The sequence below is a fragment of the Ammospiza caudacuta genome, chromosome 2 (genome assembly GCF_027887145.1).
Source record: "Ammospiza caudacuta isolate bAmmCau1 chromosome 2, bAmmCau1.pri, whole genome shotgun sequence".
In the NCBI taxonomy this organism is placed as follows: domain Eukaryota; kingdom Metazoa; phylum Chordata; class Aves; order Passeriformes; family Passerellidae; genus Ammospiza; species Ammospiza caudacuta.
The window spans coordinates 108,117,970-108,143,282 of record NC_080594.1 but is presented as its reverse complement, the minus strand read 5'-3'; positions in this window follow the sequence as shown (position 1 = coordinate 108,143,282).

The window sequence follows — 25,313 nt, the reverse complement described above, 5'->3', positions numbered from 1 at the left end:
CTCTGCAACATTCTGTGGGAAGAGGTGAAGTATTTTTAACAAACTTGCACAACAGCTGCAATGGACAGTCAGGAAACAGAAAATTATCATTTGCTCTTGTAAGGAATTGTAAGCACTTTGACAATCTTGCTGCCCTGATTTAAACTAATTTCTACAAAGAGAGAATCCTGCCAGCTATAAAGGGCTTTGATTTCATTTTTTTCATTCACTTATCATGACCTCATTTTGTAAAGTGCCAAGTGGATTTGTTCATTCATAACCCATCTTGATGCAGTGGATGGCAGCAGGAGGTGGTTTTGGGGTGGAGGGGTTAGTTTTAGTACATTTTCTTAGTATAATAGGACATAATGTTCCATTCTATCCTTTTCTACTTTCAATATTTTAATTCATTCTATGAGAAAAAATTCAATGGCAATCTGTCAAGGACTGCAATTATGCTTTAAATCAGGATGAAAAAAAGCGTGTGTGTATTTGTGAGCAAGGGGAATCATTTACATAATAACTCATGGTAATAATAACCCTCAGATATAGTCTTTATACCCCATACTCTATCCCTTGGTTTTAATTTTAAGATGGCTGCTTCTTTCAGTGCAGTACACCTAAAAATATAGAAATTTTTGTCCTGCATTTTTTGGGCAGCTATCAGACAGCAAATGCTGGTACCACTTTGTGCTTAAAAATTTGCACTGCTATCAGCTGCCATCTGGCAAGGTCTCCCAAACAGAGGGTGGTTGAAATCCTCCAGAGAAAACCCATGCTTATGACTAATGGTGTTTTTTCTAGGCTTATGTTGTCTTCATCAATTGGAACCATTGGTCTGTGGCAGATTCTGCTTATGAACACAAAAATTAGAGAGTTTGGGGGTTTTCTCCTACCTGCTAACAATCTTTTCCAAATATTAAACATTTGAAAAGGCATAGATAAAAACATATTTTAATATGAAAAATGCAAATGCTTCAAAATCAAATATTTTACTTTAATAAGACAAAAAAAATTTTATTTTTTGTAAATCAAAAAATATTTATTTTATATGTAAATCAAAATATGTTTTAAATTAGGTTTTCTCTTTTTAAATTTGGCAGCTCTATGAGGTGTCAAATGAGAAATGAAAAGTGAAAGAGAAATTTACGGAGATGTAAAAAATAATGCATCAAGATCTACAAGTTCTAGATGCAACTAAAAGTGAAAGTTTTATATAGTTTTCCATTTTTGGAAAGGTCCCACCTAAAAGCATTTTTTTTTGGTCTACCTTAAAAACAATTTATCTCACAAAGTTAAAAATGTTCTTTTTCTCTCCTTTTCACTGTAAAACATCTATTTTAACAGGAGAAAAATAAGAGATTAGATGTCATTCATTCCTTTGCCTTTCCAAATACTGAAGACAGGACGGTCCTGGGTAGCCCTTTCAATGGTGGGAATGCATCCACTTGGAAAATAAGGGAAAGTATAAAGTTAGTGATTTATGCAAATGCTTTCCTTAAAATGAAGGTGCCTTACATCTCATAAGAATCCCTCAATGGCTTTTTTGTTTGCCTCAAAATTTCCTCCTATTCTCTAAGGTCCAAGTTCCACCTCATCCATCAGCCTTCATATTCATGCACTGTTGGACTCCATGAGCTTACAGATCTTTTCCAGCCCAAAGGATTCTATGGTTCTGTGGTCCAAAGGACCATGTCTGGCTCATTCTGAACATGAGTAACGAGAAAGTTTTTCCCCATGCAGTGTTTTGGCATCAAAGGATGCCAAATATAGTTCTTATAAAGCCCATTTGACCCAGAATAGCTATTGTCTTTAAAGAAAAGACAACTAGAAATTATGGTCTTAGTGGCATAGTAGAAATTTTTCTTTTTCAGCTGGGCAGACTATTTGCCTCTCTAAGATAAATGGGACTCTAGACTTCAGCCTAGATTTTGACAGCTAGTGTTATTTTATGGGACTTTCCACAGCTCTGCTGAAAAGGCTGCTCAATATTCTGAGTAACCAACCCTGCCTTCTGACAGCTCAAAAATTCACCACTTCAGTTTATGTTAAAATAATTTTTGCAATGGTAATCATGAGCACTGAGGAAAATTAGTTTTATCATTAAATAATCACACCCTTGAGAGGCTGTGGGCACACAGCTGGCACTCAGCTGGCTTCAAATAGCTGAAATATAACTATTGCAGAGAAGCCATACCTCTTGTCTTTGAGTATAAATTAAAACTAAAATAGAAACCATTCCTTTTCAGATTTATTTTTTTGTATATGTGCAAAGCTACATGCCCATACTAACTAAACATGGAAGGAAGCAGTCAATATCCCTGTATGAATACATTATGCCAATAACACTTTAGAGCAGATTAACTTATGTCACTGAAATGTTTTGGGGTTTGCTTTTCTCTGGTTAGTGAGGAGAGAGAAAAACTGATGTCTGCAATATTCTTATAAGTATTTTGGCATTTTTGGGTTTTGGGGTTTGCTTTCGTTTTGGGGTTTGCTTTTCTCTGTTTGAAAAGAGAAAAACTGATGTCTGCAATATTCTTACAAACAAAAACCAAAACAAACAAAAAAACCCAGTGTGTCTTTTGTATCAGGATTAAATGCCCAGCAGAGCAGCACATGTCACACCCTGAGCTTTGCACAGCAATGAGGGATGAACCTGCTGGCATCTGAGACACCCCAGCAGTCCCAGAGCTCAGTCAGAAGGAGACTCCCCAGAGCAGCTCCCTGCAGCCAGGATGGGGAGTGAGCAATACCTGTGCCAGAGGAGCTCTGCTGCCCCTCTGAAGCTCCACCACAGCCCTGGGGGAAGCAGGCACCTTTCTCTGAACACTCCTGTGTCCTGCAAGAAACCTCCTGTCTCTGTCCCCTGCAGTATTTCTCCATTCACCAGGATCTTCCCAGCTGCAGGGTCAGTGTCCAACAGGAGCAGAGGGCTCTGGAGAGGCGCTGCTTGTCAGGCTGGAAAAGTCTGTTCTGCCTCCTCAGGTGTAGGTAATGGGGCAGCCTCTTTCCCCTGGAATCTGTACCCTACACAGGGCACACTTTGCTTCATGGACCTCCTGGCTGTCCTGGGGAGCCAAATTTACTACTGTGTTTAAAGAGAGACCAGTGTGGGCCACCAGGGTGGGTGGTGATGAGGAGAAGGTGATTCCTCTTAGCTTCATAGTCATTTAAGTTTCTTAAACTTAACTAAATTTTCAGGAAGGTTTACCCACTGGAATATACATTGAAAATGAACACTAGACGCTTACATTCCAGAGGCAAATAGGGAATGGGAAAGTCCTGGTTAGCAGTCCAAATGATCCATGGGATTGGTGCAGCTCTGCTGGTGGTCCTGTTCAGCCTGCTGGAGTTTATCTTTTCCAATATAGAACAGTACAGTATTGTTATGAATATGCCTCTTCTGAAATTGCAATAAGGCCACTGAGGGGAATTCGATTTATCAAGAGATAATCATCTGGAGGGGAATAAAGACACCTGTCTGCCTCTTGCTGTCAAAATTTAATATAATCATTCATAACAATATCCTCCCCCCACCTGACATAATGCTTCCTTAGTAATTTAATTACCCAGATAATCTTCACAGAGTTTATGTTTTTACCCCTAACTGGATGCCTAACAGAGCTTGCACTACTGTTTCTCATGAACATCCCAAAACAGCGCTCTCTTTGCACTGTAAAGTTCCAGCAGAAGCACAGTGCCATGCTTTGCTTCACTATGGAAACATCTATCTCACCCCAAAATGGCTTTGATCAAGAAGCACTGCCTAGCTACTCATTTAGAGTGTGCTCAGCAAGATAGTCAGGCTCATGCCCAATGTTCAAGCCTTTGAAAAGTCCTACAGATCCTCCCCTAGTGGGTTAATAAAGATTAACTCCGTGCTTCAAAGACACACTCAGAGCTCTCAACTGCTGAATTAGGACTTTGTTCTCTTAAGGTTCTGCCTTTAGGACGAGTAATATTACATGTTGCTGGGTGTTTCTCTGGCTGTGCATCAGTGAAATGAGGACCTGCAGATGTTCCTTGTGCCAGGGACATACATCTTGATGTTTTGTCATTGAAATTATAAAAAAAAAATTAATTGCAGCATTTAGATCCTGATACTCTTGTGCTCTCATTTCTGCCAGTGTGTCAAAATCTGACCCTTCAAGAGGAACAAGTGCCTTAACAGAAATTAGGGTTAGACTGATGAGCAAAGCAATTGCATTCAAAAATTTCCCAAATCAACGTAAAGATTGCTTACAAACTGAGAATTTTTCCAGTCACATTTCTGGAACAGCAAGTTTTTACAGTGTAAATTGCTTATTTTCTTCCTCTGCTACATTAGAACATAAGCTTCTCTTTTTTTTTTTGCAGTGTCGTGGCCATTACCCTCAAACAAAAGACTGCTTTTGCACAATATCAATTTGTATGCTAATAATATTGCTTGCAATTGTACCTATGCTAACACACAGGACTGGGTTATAGCCAATTCCCATTTCTTCTCTTCTAAGATACTTGAAGAGTGATAGTTTTAAAGATTATGGACTCTCTTCTCATTTCCTCTTCTCAGCATTACCAAAGTCTATTACCTAGCTGCTTCATCTCATATTAAAAACTGTTCAAAAACCTCAGACTCCTTGCACATACTCATGACTTTTGCATGAGCAAAAATTGTGTTTGCTTTAGGCAAACATATGTTTCCTGTTTATCAGTGCAAGCTTTTAGCACATTTGCTTCATCCTGAATAAAATGCTGACATACTTTTTTCACAGTTCAACCCATCAGCCAGTGGTGGGGCTTCTGTCTTTGGTTGTGGCAGGATAGCCCAGAAAATACCTTGGATGCTTTCATGGATAAACCATGGGAAGCTGTCCAAACTTTGCTCTGGGTACAAGTATCCCAGCACTGTCCTGGAAATCACAGCACTATTTCTGTTCTCTACAGGAAGAATCTATTTCAGAAGATGAAGAGCTACTGAAAGGACTTGTTTAAACAGGAACTTGAATTATAATTCATTTGAACATGAGATGTAAAGCTGGAAAGTGTTGTGGAGCTAGAATTAACCTTTGGAGCAGGGTTCCTAGCAGTGTAATGCTAGAGAAAATTCACCTGTAGAAGTTTAGAAAACAGTCAGTCATACAGACTCTATGTCTGCTCCACTTATTTCATTTTTCATCCCTCCACTCAGCACAGTCTACACATAGAAATGAGTGAAATTTTATTCAACTGCTGAAGGACTTAAACATTTGATTTGGGCAAAAAAAACATATTGGTACCAATCTATGAGCAGGAATGAGATGCAAAGAAACTAGTAACAGAAAGCACAGTTAGGAACATACAGAAAAAAATGAAAATGTATAATATTTACAAAGACAGATTCCACTGCTGAACAGAAAACCATAAACAGCTCTGCTCTTGATAAAACTGACAAAAAATTTTGGATTAATTTCTTCCAAGCAAAAAAAAACTGACTGAAAATACATTTAATCAGGAAAATTGGCATTCTTATCTAACACATCCCTGAAAAGCATAAAAATAAAAATTGTAGTGATCAAAGCCAAAAACAAATCCTCATCTTTAAAATTCCCCCCAAATCCATTTGTAGTTAGCTGAAAAAAAATGAAAGCAAGAAAAAAATTAAAACTTTAAAAAAGGAGCCTCTGGGAGTTTTGCAGCTGTAATCACATAAAAAACTGTGATTAAGAAATTACAAGTTTGAGGCTGAAAATGCAAATGCTTCATATTTGTCTAAATCATAACTTCAAATGACATTGCAGTGTTCTTGCTATTTTATGCAGTACTTATGTTACTGAGTCAGTTTTTCCTGTCTTTTTTTCTTTCTGTAATTTTTAACAACCTTTTATTTCCTGCACTTGCTTTGTAAGGTAAAACTTTCATTGATTTCTTCTGAAAGGAGACTGCAAGATGTTCTTAGTAATCAAGTGTAATGGGCCATGTTCTTTGAACACTTAGAGATGGAACTAGCACAAAAAGAAATAAAAAACAATGGCAGAAAAGGCTGATCAGCCTCTGCCAAGCAGAGTCAGCTGGGACCTGTGAAATACTCTCCAAAGCCACAATGAGCTGTGTCCAAAGGAGGGCACATCAAGAACCAAAGCAAGGGGAGAACCTTCTTCCTCAGATGGCCAAATATATTAGATGACTTCTTTCATTTTCAGGACATTGAAAGCTCTGTGAAACAACACAGTCAGAATTTCAACTTTTTTTCCTCTGCTTTCGTCCCACAGTAGCACAAATACATTCCCCAGCTTATCCAGCCACCATACTTGAAATCTAACCTCTAAGGGTTTGGCCCATGTTTTGAGTACTGGATTCTTGACTCAGTAGGCCTCAAGATTTTCAGTGTGTGTTTTCTTTGAGGAAAGTGATCCCTGGTCCTAAAAGTGAACGTTTGTTTAGGAAACTTACTGTGCAAACATCTCACAGAGTGGATAAAACAAGCAGTAACGGCTAAATGCAGTCCTGCTGTCTGCTGAACAACAGAACTCTTCCCTCTTTTTGTGCTTGCCGCTCCTTCCCCATGCACTCCAGGTGAGAACTGGTCCTTGAAGTTACCTACAATTTTGTTGGTTCCTTGCTTCTGTCCTTCTGGAACAGAAATCTAACTAGCGCTCTTGTTCCACACTTAACTTTTGGATACAAACTCACATTTCTGGGAGGACTTTTTGGTGTGAGATATCTTTTAGGCTCTGAATTTATTTCTATCAGATGTTACAAAGCAATCTCAGTGTTTTGTCAACTGTAGATGGCACAAAACAAGCTCAGTAAAATATTGCTTTACTCAGGCATGATGAAAGACTCTGGTCCTCCACTTTTCCATTTACTGTCACAGACATCACATAAGTGAGCAGTTAAAGGACATTCTGAGCCAGCCTGTCTTGGGACCTTTATATCATAAAGGTAACACAGACTTCTTTAAGCATGGCCTTTTTTGCTTAGTAACATTTTTTTTTCAATTTAGAGATAATATACATGCCAAGTTTTAACAAACAAGGCTGATATGAATTTCTATTGTAATATGTATTTATTTACACATACACTCTGCAAACATAGATAAAAAGTACTCTGTAAGCATACCATTAAATTGGTGGTGCTAAGTTTACATTCTGGATCTGTTTTAAATGCTGTCATGGAAGTTCTGTGCTTATGAGCACATTGGCAGGCAAAAGTTTTAGGTTGTTTTTTGGTGATTTTTTTTAATTCTTATCACCTACAGAATTGATGTCTTTATATTATTACTCATGGAGGTAAGTAGGAATTAAGACATGCTTCCTTTTCTTTGGGTCAAGTATGAAATCATAACTCACCTCAGGGCCTGGCAAGGTCATGGAGCAGATTCTCCTGGAAGCCATGCTGAGGCACACAAAAATAAAGAGGTGATTGATGACAGCAAACATGGCTTCACTAAGGGCAAATCTTGCCTAAAAATGTTGGTGACCCTGTATGACAGGGTTACAGCAGTGGTGGACGAGGGAAAAGTATCTGACATCATCTACCTGGACTTGTGCAAAGCATTTGACACTGTCCCACATATCATTCTTGTCTCTAAACTGGAGATGGAGCACTGGGTGGAGCACCCAGTGGATGAAGAATGGATGGATGGTCACACCCAGAGTTGTGACAGCGGTTTGATGTCAAAATAGAAACCAATGACAAGTGGTGCTCCCCAGAGGTCAGGATTAGGACCAGCAATTCTTAACATTTTTGTCAGGCACAAGGAGAGTGGGACCTAGGACAGCAAGTTTGCCAAGGACACCAAGCTGTGTGGTTTGGTTGACAACCTGCAGGACAGGGGTGCCAGCCAGAGGGACCCTGGCAGCCTGGAGAGGTGGCTCTGTGCAAACCCACTGAAGTTCAACAAGGCCAGGTGGAAGGTCCTGCAGGATGCAGGTCAGGGATCAGGCAGTGCAGCCCAGCACTCACCTGTCAAGGCAAAAGATGCTCTTTGCAGGGTGTTGTGCTTAGAGCAGAGCTCCTTCCTTGGAGCACATCCCCCTGTGAACACGGTGAGGTTTCATTGCGAGCAGCACTGATTTATGTCCCATCACCTCTCCACCTCTCCCAGTCACAGCTGAATTCCTACAGTTCTTGCCAGCACAGGTTTCTCTGTGCACACCATCCCACTGGTAACCAGGATTAGAGATCACACATTACCTATGGGGATGGGAATTCGCACATGATCAGAAGTGCTGAGCACCTCTGTGTCTCATGTCTCCAGCACAGAGAGTGCAGTAACTGAAACTTTTTAATAGGCTGGGCCTGAAGTATAACAATTTCTAGAATATCAAGCTTAAAACTGGTTTATTTGTTGGGGTTGGCACCTGCAGGACCCTTTTACTCTGTCTCTCTCAAGTTCTCTCTGGCCTTAAGCTTTTTGCTGTAATACTGAAGGATCATGATTACAGTCTCTGACACAGCCTTAGCCTCTAATCACCACCTAAGATGCTGTGTGGTTGAAGAGGTGCAGGGTCAGTACAGTAGGCACAGACCTCACTGAAAGAACAAGATGATACAGAAAATATTGCTTTTATTATACCTCTTATTAACTTTACTCAGCCACCTCCAGCTCCTTTTCCAAGACAAAATTTCCCATAGTTACAGGTTCTTCAAATAATGTCAAACAGATGGCAAACTGTGTAAATACGTGTTGGTGATTGAAACCTGTAAAAATTGGTCCTTATATGAATATTTCACATCATAGAAAATAAAAAATAAAAAAATCCAGTCAAACAATTCACATAATCAGAATCTATTAATTTCTTTCACTGAGTTTGTAGCTAATTAAGTGATTATCAGCGATACATGGGTCTTTGGTCTGAGGGTAAAGAAATGTGTAGTATAGACTTTCTCTTTGAAAAATCATTTTAATCACTTTAGTATTTAACACTGTATTTTTGAGGGCCATGTATGCTATGCAGTCAACCTCAAGGATAAAGAATGAAGGTCAAGAAAGTAATTTCTTGCTAAATATCAAAAAGAACTATATTAAAAGAGAAAGGTGGCAGGGAAAAAAGGAGTTCATAACTCTGAAAAGAGAAGAAAAGAACAAGGCTAAAAGAGCAACAGACTTTTCCCTTTTTTTGCAACCTTTGTGTGTGTGGCTCTGTGTGGCTCTACCAAAAGACTTGTGAAGAAGCCACTGACACTTTTGAGACCATGGGATGAGTCCAGTGACAGAGGGGACAGAAAGATAAAACACACCAAAAAAATTGCATTGAAACTATCCAAAAGGACTGGGATATAAGCCAGAAACAGACATAAGTGACCTGAGAGAACGGATAAATACTGAAGAAAAATAGGATAAAGTACAAACAGGTTAGCATCAAATTAATTTGAAAAAGTTTCAGAAGTAGCAAGGAGTTATTCCAGACCTCTCCAATCAGTGGAAAAGTGATGGAGGCTCAAAGAAAGAAAAGGATTTAGGAATCATTCAGTCTCAGGAGATTTTCTCAGGTCATTCTGCTTACTAGTTTGTTCTGTCTTACAGCTTAATGGTTTTGTTGGAGTTTTTCTTTTTCCAAAAGTCTCTGTCCTGTTCTGTTTTCTGTTACAAACTTTAGCAAAGTTGTCTGACAGCCAGGCCATCCCAGTGGGCAGCACACACGAGAGCTGTGTGTATATGACGGTGCAAGTCTTGTACAGAACTGCGCTGTACAGTCCCTCCTCTGCAGAGATGTGCAGGACACAGCACCAAAATAAAAAGAAAGAGTAAATGCTAACCCTTCTGTCAGAAGTCCTCGTGTCTATTGTCACCTGCAGTTTTATTAATGAGGGTAACTGGCTGTATTCAAACACAGTGCTGTAAAATTTAATTGGGCAAACGTAGTGAGCGTTAGCTGGAGCCGGTTCCAGTCATGTATAATTACATGAAGCTCATACTTCAATAATTAGTGTGGCAAAATGAAATTATTTTGCAATTAGAGAAGCTCTCATTTCACCTTTCCTGTCATGGATCTTCATTTAATTTAGATTTTTATTTACTGACAGTCCCACTCCATTAGATAAGGCATTCCCTCACCCACCAGGACAATTTAAAATGAGGAAATATACCCAAGAAGACCTAAGAAACTGTGGGTTGTCTGGGAATTTTGGCTCCAGTTTTTCTCATCAGTAGAAGAGCCAAGTGAGAGAAGCAGCTGCTATTGGTGAAAAGCAGAATCCTCCTTAGGGCTGTCAAGGCCCACAGCACTCCCTGGCACTCACCGAGCTCTCATCAGAATCTATTGCTTCCTTCTCAGACCACAGCCAGGAACTCCTCACTCCCTTTTCCAGGGATTTCAGTGAAGACATAGGATGGTAATTAACACTTCCTCAGACATCAGGAGCAGATACCTGCTGTAGCCTATTAAAAGACATGGGAAGCTTGCTCTCTGCAGCTGCGCTGTGAGCCTCCCATCCAGCGGTCATTGGCTCCCTCTGGCTGAGCAGGAGCACACGGAGGCTGTGGCACAGCTGGAACAGCTGCACCACGGCTCCCTCCTCACCCCAGCTCTCAGGAGCATCTCCATCACCTGCATCCCTTCCACTGCCAGGATGTCACCACACTCAGGGATATGCTCCTGCCTTCCCAGCGCTGCCACTGCTCTTCTGCCAGGTTGGGAACTTCTTTCCCAGCTCTCTCTGACCTTTCCAACCTGTACCTGTACCTGTTTTCCTAACCTATCTCTACAAAGTAACACAAGGTAAATTACTGTTATATTTCATGCCAGCTAACATTTAACATTCTTCTTTCCTTCTCCAAGACATTAAACATAGAATTAGTAAATCCAAATAACACTTAAAATATTTCCCAAGCAGGAGTGGAATTAGAACTTTGGAAGTGAGATAAGACTATGCTCAGAATTTATGAGAAAATAAAGATACTTAAAATCACATAAACACTAAGTGATTTACTGCTCCATAACTAAAAACCATTCTGGAAACACAGAAGGATGGTTGCTTATATTTTATCTGTCCATGTATAAAAGCTTCAGCGGACCAGCCTGGATGACATTAGCTGTTTATAAGTAAAATCTTCCCTCCAAACTTACACTACTCAAACCATGGAAATCAGCAACAGAGAAGGCAATATTCCTTCATTCCTCTGATCATAGAGCTTAATTTAAAAAACTCTTGGTAGTGGCTGAGCCAAATTAAAGACATTTACCCTCCTAGTACTCGCCTCTATTGCTAAGAGGAGTGATAAAGCATATAGAGATTTGGGGCTGGTTTTTTGGCTGCTAAGAGAGTTAATATCACAATTACATACATAAGCACCTTCAATTAGACAGACATGAATTTGTTATTTCATTCCTTCATGAACTTTTTGAAATGAGAAGGGATTACCACTGCATTGAGGGTGCCTGCAACAGGAGATTTAGGGAAACAGTGCTTCCAGACTTAGCAAAGGCATTTTGCTGAAGGAGAGCACAGTGCAGAAGCAATTATCTCATCACCCCAAATGTCTGTATTGGATGTATTCTCAATGGGTAATATCTGATTAATAGGTATTATTTCCTTATTTCAGGCAGTAGTATTTCATGGATAGTGGCTGCACATCAATAGAGGCCTATAAAACATGATTATAGACAGTCCATCAACCCAGAAGGCATTAGAAACTGATAAACCACTAATTGAAAGGTCTATTTATTATTAATTTGTACAACACTTACAAATGAAACCTTGAAATAAAGCATGACTTCCATCACAGGATGTTAATCACCATCAGAGTTAAGATGCAAGAGAGATCTTCATGGCTCATAGTGCTTTGGTATTTTTATCTGCTGAAAGTCCTGAGTTTAATTTTAGTCTTGTCACAGAAAAGATACTACCAGTAACTATTGCATGTTCATGGTGAATAAATCACATTATGCCTGGCAGAACTTCTGTAATTTCTTTGTCATAGAGTTTAATATTGAATATAAAACACAGTTCTGTTGAGCTATCAAGTATGACTTAATAGAACATTACATCCTTTATTGAAAATTATTTCTTTTGCTAATTGCTTTTCATTAAATTTTTATTATCAGTAAGGGAACATTACACTTTTCTAATAAAACAAAAGAAATCTTATTTTCCTGTCTTGCTTTTTACTACCATTTGGATCAATTTAAAAAATTCCCCTTTTCCTCTGACAAAGATAAAGTTGCATCTCCAAAACCAGTTGTGTAATGAGCCAATGAATAAACTGATGCAAGTCATGAGCAGATCAATGAGATTCTGATTCACAAAAAATGTCAAAGTAAAATCAAGAAGACTTTTTTTTAAGAAGAAAAAAGCTTCCCAATATGATGTACAAGTTTGCTGCAGCACTTCTGAAGTCAGCAAGCAATTGGTAATCAGCAGGCCAAGAACAGTTTTCAAAAATTGCTGTGCTCCAGAAACAATACTTCATTTCCTCCTATATTGGTCATGTCTCTGTTGCTGATATTAGAAGATGGATTTTTTCATTTCAGTGCTTCATACAAGGAAGCACTCGGTGTATGGCTAGACTAAAGGGCACTGGACAGAAAACTAACTGGCATCATTAGAGAGCAGGGCTAGCAGAAAATGTTTAGACTTAAATTACATTTGCAATTTGTCCAGTGTGCCCTTGAATCTCCAGAACTGCAAATATTGTGAATTGCAAGAAAGTGACAGGCTACAGAAACTGGTATTCAGCCAGCCAGCTTTAAGACATGGGGTTTAGATATTCTCAGCTGCAAAAGTGTGAGGAGAGGTAACCCACAAACAGATCCACAGAAGCCATGAATTCCCAGTGAGGTGAGTCATGGCTGGGGCAAGTCATGGCCAGAAGTAAGAGTGGGTCTCACTTCTATCAAGAAATGATGAGAACTGGGATTTTCAGTCTTGCTGCCTGGAGTGTGTAGGCTTTTTTGTGACACCAGCTGTGGGAAATAGCCAAGGACAGCCTGTTCTGTGGGACCACACTTGGATATCCTTCCTCTGAGCAGCAGATAGCCTCCTTTAACTTTTTCTTCTCTCATTTTCAGCTTATGTAAAGAAGGCCCAATTCCAGCTGGTTTTACTCTCATTGCTCTTCACCTGAGTTTTCAGGGCATATGCATGTATTTTTTCAGAATTGTACTCCAGTTCATTTGTCCTCAGAATGAAAAAAATGTCCATTTACACCATTCCACCATCTGAGATTCAGTTGCAAAAGAAATCCATAGGTCAGGAATGCTCTTTCCCAGCACGGGCATTTCTGCATGTGCATTGGCTACACATGATTCCAACCACAATGTTTTCAGGAGAACCTCTCTGTGCCTGAAGGGAAGAGAGAAAAGACAAGTTTCTCTGGTATCTTCTGTGTGTTTCAAATGTGTAAATCCCAATCTAGCTGGCTGAAATCTTTCAGTGAGTTTGTGAATGATCATGGAACTGTGTGTGATTTTTCTCCGAATCTCTTTGTGATTCACACCAAAACTAAACCCTCTGAATTCCTTGGACTTTGCTCAAAGCCAGCCTTCATTAATTAAGCAGCTGATGTGGTTGTGCTATGTGCTAAAGGTAGACAAAAGAAGTGTATTTTAACAATTAGACTTGTCTGCTCTTCAAACAGAATTATCTCTGAAGGAGATTTACCAGTGAATTTGATTGCTTTCTATGTAAAATCAATAACCACAATCTAGTCCCTAATAGGCTTTCTGAAGTCTCTACTTCTTCTCTCTTTGAGGGTGCAAGCAGGGGGATGTTTTTCCCCTGTAATTGTATGGTAGTAGCTTGCTAGCTTCACAGTCCAGTTATTTTTCTGCAGTTCCTAATTCATTTGACTCAAATTGGAGATGGAGATGTCATTAAGGTTGAGTGAAGGTTTCTTAAGAACTACATAAACAATTGCAGACTGATGAATCATTTCTGGGAAAAGTAAATAAATTGTGTTGTGAGAAAGAGATTGTTCCTTTCATTTCTATTCACATTACAATTTAAAGTTTGCAAGTGATTAATGTTCCAGGAGATTAGTGAAAGCTCAGTAGTGTTCAGCACTCTGTGGGTAAGGGCATTTTGATTTCTTTCTATGGTAGAAAATGTGTCTGTGAGAACATTCAGCAGTTCATTGTCCATTTATACACTTACTACAGTTCTCACCAACTGTGCTCATAACTCTTATTCTCTTTGTGATTTGGGTTTATGACTCCTTTTTTACCATTTCCTCTTTGTGATGTTTTAGATGTAGTTTCTCAGGTGCATAAATATCTTAAAAGTAAATAGTAAAAATATGCCCTAATATGTAATATGTAACAATTGCCTTGAACTGTCACAGCAAATACACTTTAATGTGCTTTACACCTGTGGGTTTTTAACAACAAACTTAGTTGAATGCATTATCAATGAAAAGTCTGCTAGCATGTTTTAAACTGTTCTCTTTTATGGTTTCTATTATAGCTCAGTGTACTCTAACTAGTCTAACCATTCAGGTGGATGTTGCTAGTTTGAATGAGAATTTTCCTAATACATCATAATTATAGAACAACTAAATAATGTTTTGATCACCCACAGTGAAAATAATATACAGCATTCCTGATTTCTTGTTTCTTACACATTTACTCACAATATATAATTAGATTGAACAAAATAGAGGCACATCTATTTCTGTTTATTATATTTTAACTGAAAATTTGTGAGAGGACTGTGTTTGAACACTGCATGCAATGGCATATCTAAAGTAAGGCAACTTTTTCTAATAGCAGTGGTAGTAAGATGCTATTAAACCATAAGCAGTGTTAAGAGCAGGAAAACACAGCTGGATCAAAAGTTAATGAATTTTTTTTTTTTTTGCATTATTCTAGCAGTATCCCGGTTTCCAAGATTTTCACATGCACAATACCCTGTTTCAGAACATTTATCTTCAGGGTTGTGTCCCTTGAACAAAAATGTATTGTTTATTAAAACCACTTTTCCCAATACTATATCCCACAGGGTTAATATTACTAACAGGTTGTAATTCTAGCTGATCTTCCTACAGGGTTCCATTTCAGAAAACCAGTCACACTCATCATGTGACTAATTTTGAGCAAAATGTGCCCTATGAAGCCTCATTCTTATGGTTTGAATCATTCTCCAAGGTGAACAAATTTAGTATTCTATATCACAAAAAGCCTCCTACAATCCCTTTTTTAACTTCTGAAAACTTCTGTAGAGGAGATTTGAATTTATTCCTTTTTATTTTTTTAATTAAATACTATATCACCAGGCCGTCTGAATGTTACACACAGCTGTGCCAACTTGATTCCTTTATCTGTTTCATTCTGTCTTTTTCCTACATTGACATGAAAGACCATTTATATATTTAAATGGATATAAACCAGTGTATTTTTTAGAATCAAATTACAGTGTTTATTTGAACTGATATCACTTTCACTGACACATCTTTCCTTATCCTAAACTATGTTAAAAATATATTTCCATTCACATTCTTAATATCCTGTATTTGAATGTAACAAATTCACTCTTTCTCAAAACTTTTTAAATAGAAAAAACAACCTTTTTTAATCCATCACACATAAATCCTATGCTGCACCATGAAACAGACTTCATATGTTTCTTGTCTTCCATTTTAAACAATTACTTTCTTCTCTAATCAGCACTTATTCTCATAGAAAATGTCATTTCATGGGAAAAAAAACATCAAACTTGAACAATTTCTGGAATATTTTTTCTTTCTAGGGAGATATGTATATATGTCAAAATATACATATTTATATGTATTTATGTTTATCTCTGTGTGTGTGTGTGTGTGCATATGCATATGCACATTAAATAACTCATTCAGTTTTTAAAGTTTTCCTAGTATAAGGCACTTTGTTTCAGGAGTATTCAGGTAAATATGATCACAGAATCACAGAATAAACTGAGTTGAAAAGGACCCATCAGGATCATCAAGTCCAAATCCCAGCCATCCCCAAGAGTAATTTCGTGTGCCCAAGAGCATCGTCCAAACAGTTCTTGACCTCTGTCAGGCTGGGTGCTGTGATCACTTTCCTGGGGACCCTGTTCCAGTGCCCAACCACTCTCTGGGTATATAAATTAGGGATAGAAAGTTTAGATTAAAAATGAGCTCACGTCCCAACACTGGAATTCCATGAGGGCCTATGATCACAGAGAAAGGCAGAATCTCTGCATATATGGTGAATGGTAATGTTGTGTGATGAATTTGCACCATATTCCATTTAGCTGAAATCATATTGGGCTGAGGAAGCAACATCCTTTTGGTATAAACAAAGATTCCTTGAAGAGATTGCAAGCCTCAAGTGCTTCAACTGAGACTCAAGTAAAGATTCTTTAACTGAAGCATCAGCAGTCAATTTTTAAAGGTAGCTGAGCAAACAGAGATAGGAGTCTGGAGTTCTAAAAATATGTTTTACAGCTCTTGAAATAGTCTTTAAAAGTGTGTATAACTCTAACTCCATATATAAATATGTGTGAGTCTCTTGCTGACAAATTTCTGAAATCAAAAGTTTTTTCATGAAGATGTGAAGTGGGTTTGCTTCACCTGCACTGGTCATAGGAGAGATTGGACCACCAGAATATCAAATGTGGAAGTGGAAACTTCCTCTTTTACACAGAGTCCCAGGGTAAAGGCAAAGGGTAATGGGTACCATCACTGTTGGGTTTATTTTTACTGGACATAAAAGGAAAAATTTTTTCAGTGGAAAAAATCAGCCATTGGAATAATCTCCCAAAGGAAATGGAGGATTCCCCAACACTGGATTCTTTTAGAACTCAGCTAGATAGGGCGCCTGCCCATCTTTCTAGACATTCTTTTGCTGAGAAGTTTTGGACTAGAGGATGCCTGAGGTATTTTCCAGCTTGGTACTCAGATTCCATGATTCTATGATATATTTGTCCCAAGAAGCACTAAGATCAATAGAGGGAAGCCCAACATGGTGCCACACAAAAGCCTAAGAGTGGATTATTTTATGCTTCCACCATGGGGAAGCCCAAATTCTGCTTCCCAAACGAAAATACTTCCTGGTTAGCGCTATAGGTCAGATTGTGAGCCAATTCCTGATTTTTACTTATGGGGAACTGAAAAGGAATAAGTAAAGGAATAAGTAACTGAAAAGGAATAAAGGAATGCTTCATTATTTACAGTGAATATTTTTCTTTTCCCTACTTTTTGAATGATTCTCATTAGACATGAACAAGGGAGAGCCACATATTCTGAACTGTAAGTAAAAAGTGGCACTGTCTTTTGTGAAATTAATGATTGAACAGAAGGGAAAAAAAAAAAAAAAAGAGTAAAAGGAATTGAAAGAAAGTCAGGTATAGAGTGCCCTCTTTTGGGCAAAAGGAGGCAAGGACGTGAAAAAGCCAAAGATGTTTTATTAAATATTGCAGTCACAATTTCACAGAACCTTGAAGGCAGATTCATGCTTTATTCATCTAAAAGCTAAAATGCTGACTAGGATGAGCACCCCAGTTAGTCAGAGATCAGCTACTCACCAAATATCATCTTGTTAATTCAAACACAGTCATGCTACAGCACAGGAGGGGAATTATAAAAGCAAGACCTGAGCAAGCACTGCAAAAATGAGAGAAAGGAAGGTCAGCAAAAGCAGCAGTAAAGCAACTGCCCTCAGCAGAGAACAGAATAACACAGTGTCTTAGAGGTGTTAAAGAATTTTGTACTTAGATATATGCCACTATAACCTGTAAATACTTTTTCAAAGGTTTTAGACTTCAACATCACCAATTAGTTTGAGGTCTCCAGGATCTTGTCAACCTTAAAGAGAGGAGTTATGTTTCATTGGTTGTGAAGACTGTCAAGGAAAGATTAAGCACTATGATCAAGATATTTGTCAAGGCAGCTGTCACATGTCCAATCTTTCTGGTGTCAGGATAAATTGAGAATAGGCAGTCATTCCTCCCCATGGAGAGCTGAGCAAAAGTTGTGGAGACTCACAGCTGTCATAAGCTTATTTCCATGCACTTTGTTCCTGGTCAGTGACTCATGAGATAAGAAAAAGTTCCATTTTCTTGGTACCACATGGGTCTATCCCAGCATCCATGTGCTCCAGCAGGATGGGCTTTAAATAATTGCTTCTAATGGCATGGGTTCCAAAAGAGATATGTGTTACTAAAATACAGCACTAGCATCACTGTAAGACATTTGCTGCACTTGAAAGCTGTCCTTTTAACACTGAGCTTTTAACAGAACTGAGGAGTGAAGAAGCAAAATAAATGGTTGAATAAACATAATAGAGAATGAGTTTGTTATATATTATGTTGGATTCAGAACCCTGACAGAGGTAAGGCTGCTCCATGTGCCATAGCTCAATTTAAAGTGAGGCTAAAGATGTATTCCCAGCAGGGACGTGCACACACTGAACACACACACACACACACACACACCACATACATGCCTACATGCACAGTTATATACACAGAAATATATACATATACACCTGTGTGTTTCTGTGTGTCAGTGACTGCTCTTAGTCTGACCAGTAGCCATCTCTTGATCTCAGCTTCCTCAGCTACTGGAACCTGGACATATGAAACCCCAAAGCTGTGATTCCACTCCAGTTCCTAGTAGAAATCACTAGGCACACATATAAACACACACACTCACAGAGAGCTGGCACTTCCCAGGTCCCAGCATCATCCTCCTGTGCCCTAAGCCTCAGCTTTTAGAGGTAAACAGGCACTCTTGCACTCTTAGTAAGCCCTTAGAGACCCCCTTGCTCCCAGAACTCTTCCCCTGCTCCTCACTATTGATGGCACACCCCACTCACACAGCCAGGGCCCCAGAGCTGCTCCAGCCCATGGTGTGGCTGCAGCCGCTGCACTCACGCCTCCATGCAGGAGCACATGCATGCACACATGTACATACACAGAACAAAGGGTCAGGAAACAGTTAGATAGGAATTTAATGAGGAGACAGGACAGACTGCTCACCAGGCATGGGGCGTGGCCAGCCATAAAGGCTGACCAGCCCACAATTTACATACAACAAGCCTTTTTGTGTTGCATACCTCTCAAATTTCAAATTTCCCATTCTTGTTCCTCCCTGAACCATCTAAGCATTTCCTTTTTTCCACCTCTGATTCCTGCCCCCAAATCTTGTGAGATGCCAAATTGCCTTTCCCCTGCATCACTCAAGGGGTCTTGTCCCTAGGCAGAAGCCCTCTTAGTCCAAAAGATGATTTATAGTGCTGCTCCCATGGTAACAGACCTTGACACCTGGACACTGGGGCTGAGCTTTGCTGGGGAAGCCCTGGGAGAGGCCCAGACAGGTGGTGGTTCCTAAGGAATCCTCAGTCCAGGTCACTCCAACGTGCCATTGTGCCCCTGTGCTCCTCTGGGTTTGTGCAAGTGGGCCTAAGGTGGGCTGAGCCTGGCAGCAGCTGTGCAGGGTGCTAGCTGGGCTCCCCACACTGATTTTCTCTCTAAACCTTTATCACATCCCTGACAGCACACAGACATGCTGCTCTTCAGAAACTGCAGTTGCTATTTTAGATAGCACTAGTACTGAAGCCAGGGAAGTATTTGAGTGTGGACAGTTCTTTATGTGAATCCTGGCAGGGACCCAAAATATCCTCTAACTGCTCCCAAACTCAGACTGGGACTAGACACAGTAAAAGCCAGTTAACAAGAAGGCAGAGACTTGTCTGAGTCCTTGCTATACCCTCAGAAATTTCTTTCTATGTCTTTTCCTCTGCAGCTCTCTGTCCCTCTCCCACTCCCCCACAGAGCTGTCACCAAGTATGGACAGTGTACAGAGTCACCATCTGCCAGGTGCCTGGGGCACACTGGCTCACCACCACCCAGTACAGAGCACCAACACCTGTGCACCAGGTTCAGAGCACTGAGCTAAAACAGCTCCAGTTTTGCCCCAGTGGAATAAGTAAACATGAAAGGCTGAGCAGCCTGGCTTAGCTTGCACTTAGCACGATTCGTGTCTTGATTTACGCATGGGAGATGTATGGGATGAAATGGGAAAATGCACCTGACAAAACAGGGGCTGTTTCTCTTGCTCCACTCTGACTGACAGCCTGATCACTCCTCATTCAAAAAGGTGGCACTGAAACATTAAAATGCCACCTGCAGTGTAACAAATGTATTTACGTGATCTCCTCTGACATGCAAGTTTGTGCAGACTCCCAAGCACACCGAGCCAGCTCCTTTGCTCTTTAAAGTGATTAGGAGTCAATAGATTTTAAATGCTCATTCCTGGTAGTAGCTGTTCTGCATAATAATCTCCTGCAGAAGAAAAAAATTAGGGACTGTTTGTAGCTTTCCAATATTATTTACTAACAAAACAGTCATATTTTCTATAACAACTGCCACTTCATTGGGTGCATATGTTCTTGATTCAAAACTATGAAGCAGATTTAACTCAACACCATATGGTGCGATGTGAACTTGTGTGGTTTTTTACCATTTTAAAACAGCAGTTACATTGCAGAAAGTGGGTTTTATTCTCTGATGCGTCTTATGTTCAGAGAACATTCCACTCAACAGTTTTGAATCCCTTTCTTTCTCCTAGTTTGACTTCCAGATATAAACTCATGCCTTTGCTGTGCCAGGCAAACCCTGTCAGAGGAATACTATTTGGAGGAGGAAAGAAGGGTACAGTTACCAAAACAACTGGTATGCACAGAACTGGAGCAGTTTGTTTTGTAGTCATTCCTTTCCTGGTTTGTGCCCCCAGCAAAATGACATCTACACAAATGTACCAAGCAGCCCCTATTTTCAGGATGTGCTAAACTAATAATTCAGTCCTAATGAATATGTCATTGGAATCTAGCGGCCTATTTAGATTACTGCTTCCGCTATTACAGAGGAATTGAAAGCAGAAGTGATAAGACTTTAATTTGCAATGAATAAATATCATGTTAAGGGCATGGAAATGGCAGTGGGTTGGGGACTGTAGTGTGAATGTATAGATTTCCTCTGTTCTCTGAGAGCTCTGAAAACACAGATAAAAATATCCTTTCTTCATTTATCATAACGTTTATACTTAGTGTTGGCAAAAAATTAAAATATATTTTTTAACATTTTATGTTAATGCTATGCTAGATTAGTCTTGAATACTATGCAGTGTGCCTGGAAAACTGCTGCTTTTGAGAGAATGAGCAAGCCAAGCAAATTGGAATAGCCAGAATGAAAATTAGTTGGGATTGGGAATCAGTACCAGCAGTCTTCATTCACCCCATCTGCACTAATGACAGAATAGATCACACTCCAGTGTGGTAATAAGGAGTGGGCCATTGTTTGCTCTCTTCATTTTTTGTAGATAGTCATGCACCCTTTATGCTTCAAATTCTAACTGTTATTGAAAACCCAGTTTAATAAACCCAGAAAACAATTTCCACAGCTTTGCAATACATTAGTCATCCTCAGACCACAATTTGGACAAATCTTTTTCAAATTATTCATGATTAGCTAAATAGTAAAGAGAAGAATAAGAGAAATCTCTGGAGATCTGTGGCTTAGACACAGGAGCAAATTTCCTGAGTGAATACAATGTAAATATATATAAATATAAGACATATTTATGGGGCATATGAGACATAATCTCTCCCCAGAAGAGACTCCTTCCCCCCTGACACAGGCAATGAGTGAGGTGGTATAAAAAAAACCCTCCATGTCTTGGCCATGCCCCTGCCACTTCTGCAAAAATTAACCCTGTCCTGGCGAGAACAAGGACACTGTCTTGGTCTATCCTATGGCCCCCAGAAAAAACTTATTCAGAAGTATTTATTCCATGGACACAAGTTCTTGGTCACTTCTGTTATGCCCAGTCCAAGCACATTTTGGTCATAACTAAAATGTTAGAATACAGTCTTTGTTGCTTTTATTGTGAGTATGAAAGGCTGAGGTACAGAAGAAAGCAAAGACTGTAAAAAAGATAAATTAACTTATCTCTAGATGGGGTTTAAAAATGTCCCACGTTGAAATGTCACAAAATTTATAGCAGTAAAGTCACTCAGAACACAGAGGTGTCATCCATCAGTGCAAAGCATTCAAGGTGCTTTATTTTTACTTCACTGCCCAAGCATCAAATCCAGGGTTTGTTCAGTCATTTCTAACAAGAATTTTACATGATCTTATAGCTTTAAACAAACATTGCCAATAAATACCAAACTCATTTATGCAGAATTCATTTTTTCAATGTTTTTAATTTGTAAAAGGTCCCTTAGCAAATTTCATTCCAAATTAAATTTCTGTAAAGTCATTTATGAAAGATTATCTTCATGGGCATTTGTGCTGGAGAAGCAAAATGTGAGTACAGCACAGGCATCTGTCATTCAGACAGGGGTTACTTTCAGCTTGCCTCTGATCTAACCTCACATTGTTTTTAATGTTCAACTGTCACATCATAAAGGACTTGTATATAAGAGAGGGATTAGACAGAAAGGGCAAGTAGGACACAGGTAATTGACCAGATGTGAGAAGCTTGTCTGCTGAATTTAAAGAACTAAGAATAAAACATCACTGCTCTTCAGTGGAAATCTGGAAGGGGAAAGCAATAGACTGTGGTTTGCACAAAACAATCAGCTTTCCAGAGAAGGACACAAGGCTACTTTTTTACTGATAAACCTTAAAGGGATTTTCCAAGACAATAGGCCTGACTGTGTTTAAGAAAAAAAATACAGGTACTCAAAATCAAGTGAGTTAAACCAGGTATATTTCTAGTTAGTATGCTGTTGTAGTAGTTGTGGTAGCATATAGTAATAGTAGTAGTACTGATAGGACAAATACTGTCTGAAACTAAGAATAATTTTGCCCATTATGGAAAGAATAAATATCTTTCCTAAGGAAATTTTTAAACTCTTTTGGAATTTGAAAATTCCTTTGAAATAATTAGCTACCCAGCATTCTTCTCTTCACTTTGAGCTTTATTTCACTGGTTGATCATTTCTTAATTTTTGTTGAAATATTTGACTTCATCAATATCTGCTTCACATAGAGCAATAGCTGAATGTGATGGAAGCTCTGCATGCAGAGCTTTGGTATAAGCAAGCATGAAAACTTCCTTGAGGGCCAGTAAGCCTTATCTCTTACTGGTTTTAGCTCCATCATATATCTACATTGACTCCTAACTCAGGCAGAAAATAGGTCTTACAGTCACTGACCAAAATTTATCTGCTTTTTTGAGGTTCCAAAGCCTTTGGTATTTTGAGAGACAAGGTCCTGCTTCACATATAGAACCATAGCTCACAGGTAAAGCTGTAATTATCTTGGAGACTGAGAGATGCTTCAGTAACCAGGGACATATCTGCAGAGATGTTACATTTTATTTCTGAAATGTCATTCTGTGGGTGGTTGACTCAGTGGGGAGGCCTTGATTTAGAAGCAAATTTTAAATGCCAGTCAAGTAGGCACTGGGTCCTTTTAAAATGCCAGGCCCCCAGCTACTGAGATAAAGACCAAGTTCTATTTGCTGGGCTATGTGAGAAGAAAAGGAATAAACAATCAGGAGTGGGGTCTCTACCTCTGGAGGCAGATGCACACAGAGTGCTGCACAGTTGATCATGCTCTGGCTTTGGAGTATCTGTATTGCTGCCAAGACCTCTGCCAATGCCTTTCCATAAAACAGGTTCCTGCATATGGAGATCCTTAAAGCTACTTGTAAATACAAGACATCAGTCAAACAGGAAACTGCAACTACTGTGACAATAAATGGGAAGTGCCTTGTCTCCACTCAGCCTCTGTCACAGCAAAAGCAATTAGCAAAGCTGATTCCAATTTCTTCTCCCTCAGTACTGTACCTGGACAGCTGAAGGAAACCACAAAGGAAATTAAGGCATGATTCACATCCTGAGCACAGACTGCTAATGCCATTTGAGATGTTCTAGGGTGTTCTGGCTGGCCTTCAGCTGCTCAACCAGCAGTACATCCCGTTCCCTCCTTCCTTGAGTAATCTGCCAGCCCTGTTCAGATGTCAGGGATGCCCTCTGGCATCTCAGATAAAACTAGATGCCAATGTTAGGCAACTCAGCTGAGTCCTTCAGATTAAAATTTGGCAGCCATGATGCATTTCAAAAGATCCCATATTTCCTCAAAGAGAAATGAGAAGCAACCAACATAAATACTTATCCTGGAAGAGGAACAGCTCTTGCTAAAAATAATATATCTTAAAGCATTCAGTGCCAATCCAGCTCTCTTATAGAGGAATTGAACAGATTTTTAATGGTCCTACCCACTTCTGAAAATCCCATGTTATATATATTCCAAACACCTCCCACACAAAATTTTACATCTATAAGCTGAAAAGCCATGCCAACCCCAAAAAAGGTTTGATCCAATCAGCCATGATCATAATCATGTGATCATGCAACATTTTCACTATTTCACTATGAGAATTCCAGTGCTGGTGAGAACAGAGTATCTTGGAGTCAGATTAATTTCAATGGCTATTTTTCACCATAGACTATAAAGGATCTAAAGTTTATCTGATGAAACAAAATAGCTGCTCCTTTGCTGAGAATATTCATGTGTTTGTTCAGTATGATCACATCTGAAATCACTCAAAAACAGAAAAGCAAAGAAAAATACCATCAGCTGAGTTAAAGCTATGCTGCTTTTAATAATCATTTTCAGAGAATGATTTTATCAGTAACAAAAAATTGAATCAAGGGATTGGTACCATAAAACCTGTCAAATAAATGTAAAAAGGACATAAACCCCCAAAATAGCTTTCACATAAAATCTCACCATAAGATAAAATACAGCTTTTGGGAAAAAGGAGACTCGGATCTCCAGCAACTTCCATAAATAATTCACTGCTAGCTTGTAAACAATAGAAAAGCACAGTATGAATGCCAAAGAGGGTCTTTATATGTCATAAAGCCACTCAAAAGTGCACTTGCTGCAGCAAGTCTGGCTGTGAGCTTTGATGTGCTGGAAAAGAAACTGCTATGCTGAGGTCATCAGTTAGTAGAAAACAATTTCCCTCATACAGAGAAGCAGACTTACTGCTGTGCTCCTGACACAGACAGATTGGACTCAAAAAAAACCCCAAGACTGCATAATGTGGGCTTGCACAGGGAAGGAAATCTTCTATGTACCTTCTAAATGACCAAAGCTGAAAGAAAATATGTCTGTTTCCTTAATGGCTATCAAAAGTTAACATGATAGTGTGGTGAGGTTTACACACTGCTGCAGCCGCACTTAAATATGCATCTAGTTTGATTTGTGTTCTCTTCCTTAAGTAAACTGCTTCCATGGAGAACTTCACTGCTCTATTTGTTATGTGTCAGGCTAAATTATTCAAGTGGCACAGATCTAGAGTTCATTTCTTATCAAGGGTATGTTTTAAAAGGTAACTCTCTTCTCCATTTGAAAAATCTTAGCACAAGAGGAAAGCCAATGCTTCCGTAATAATATTCCTTTCATTT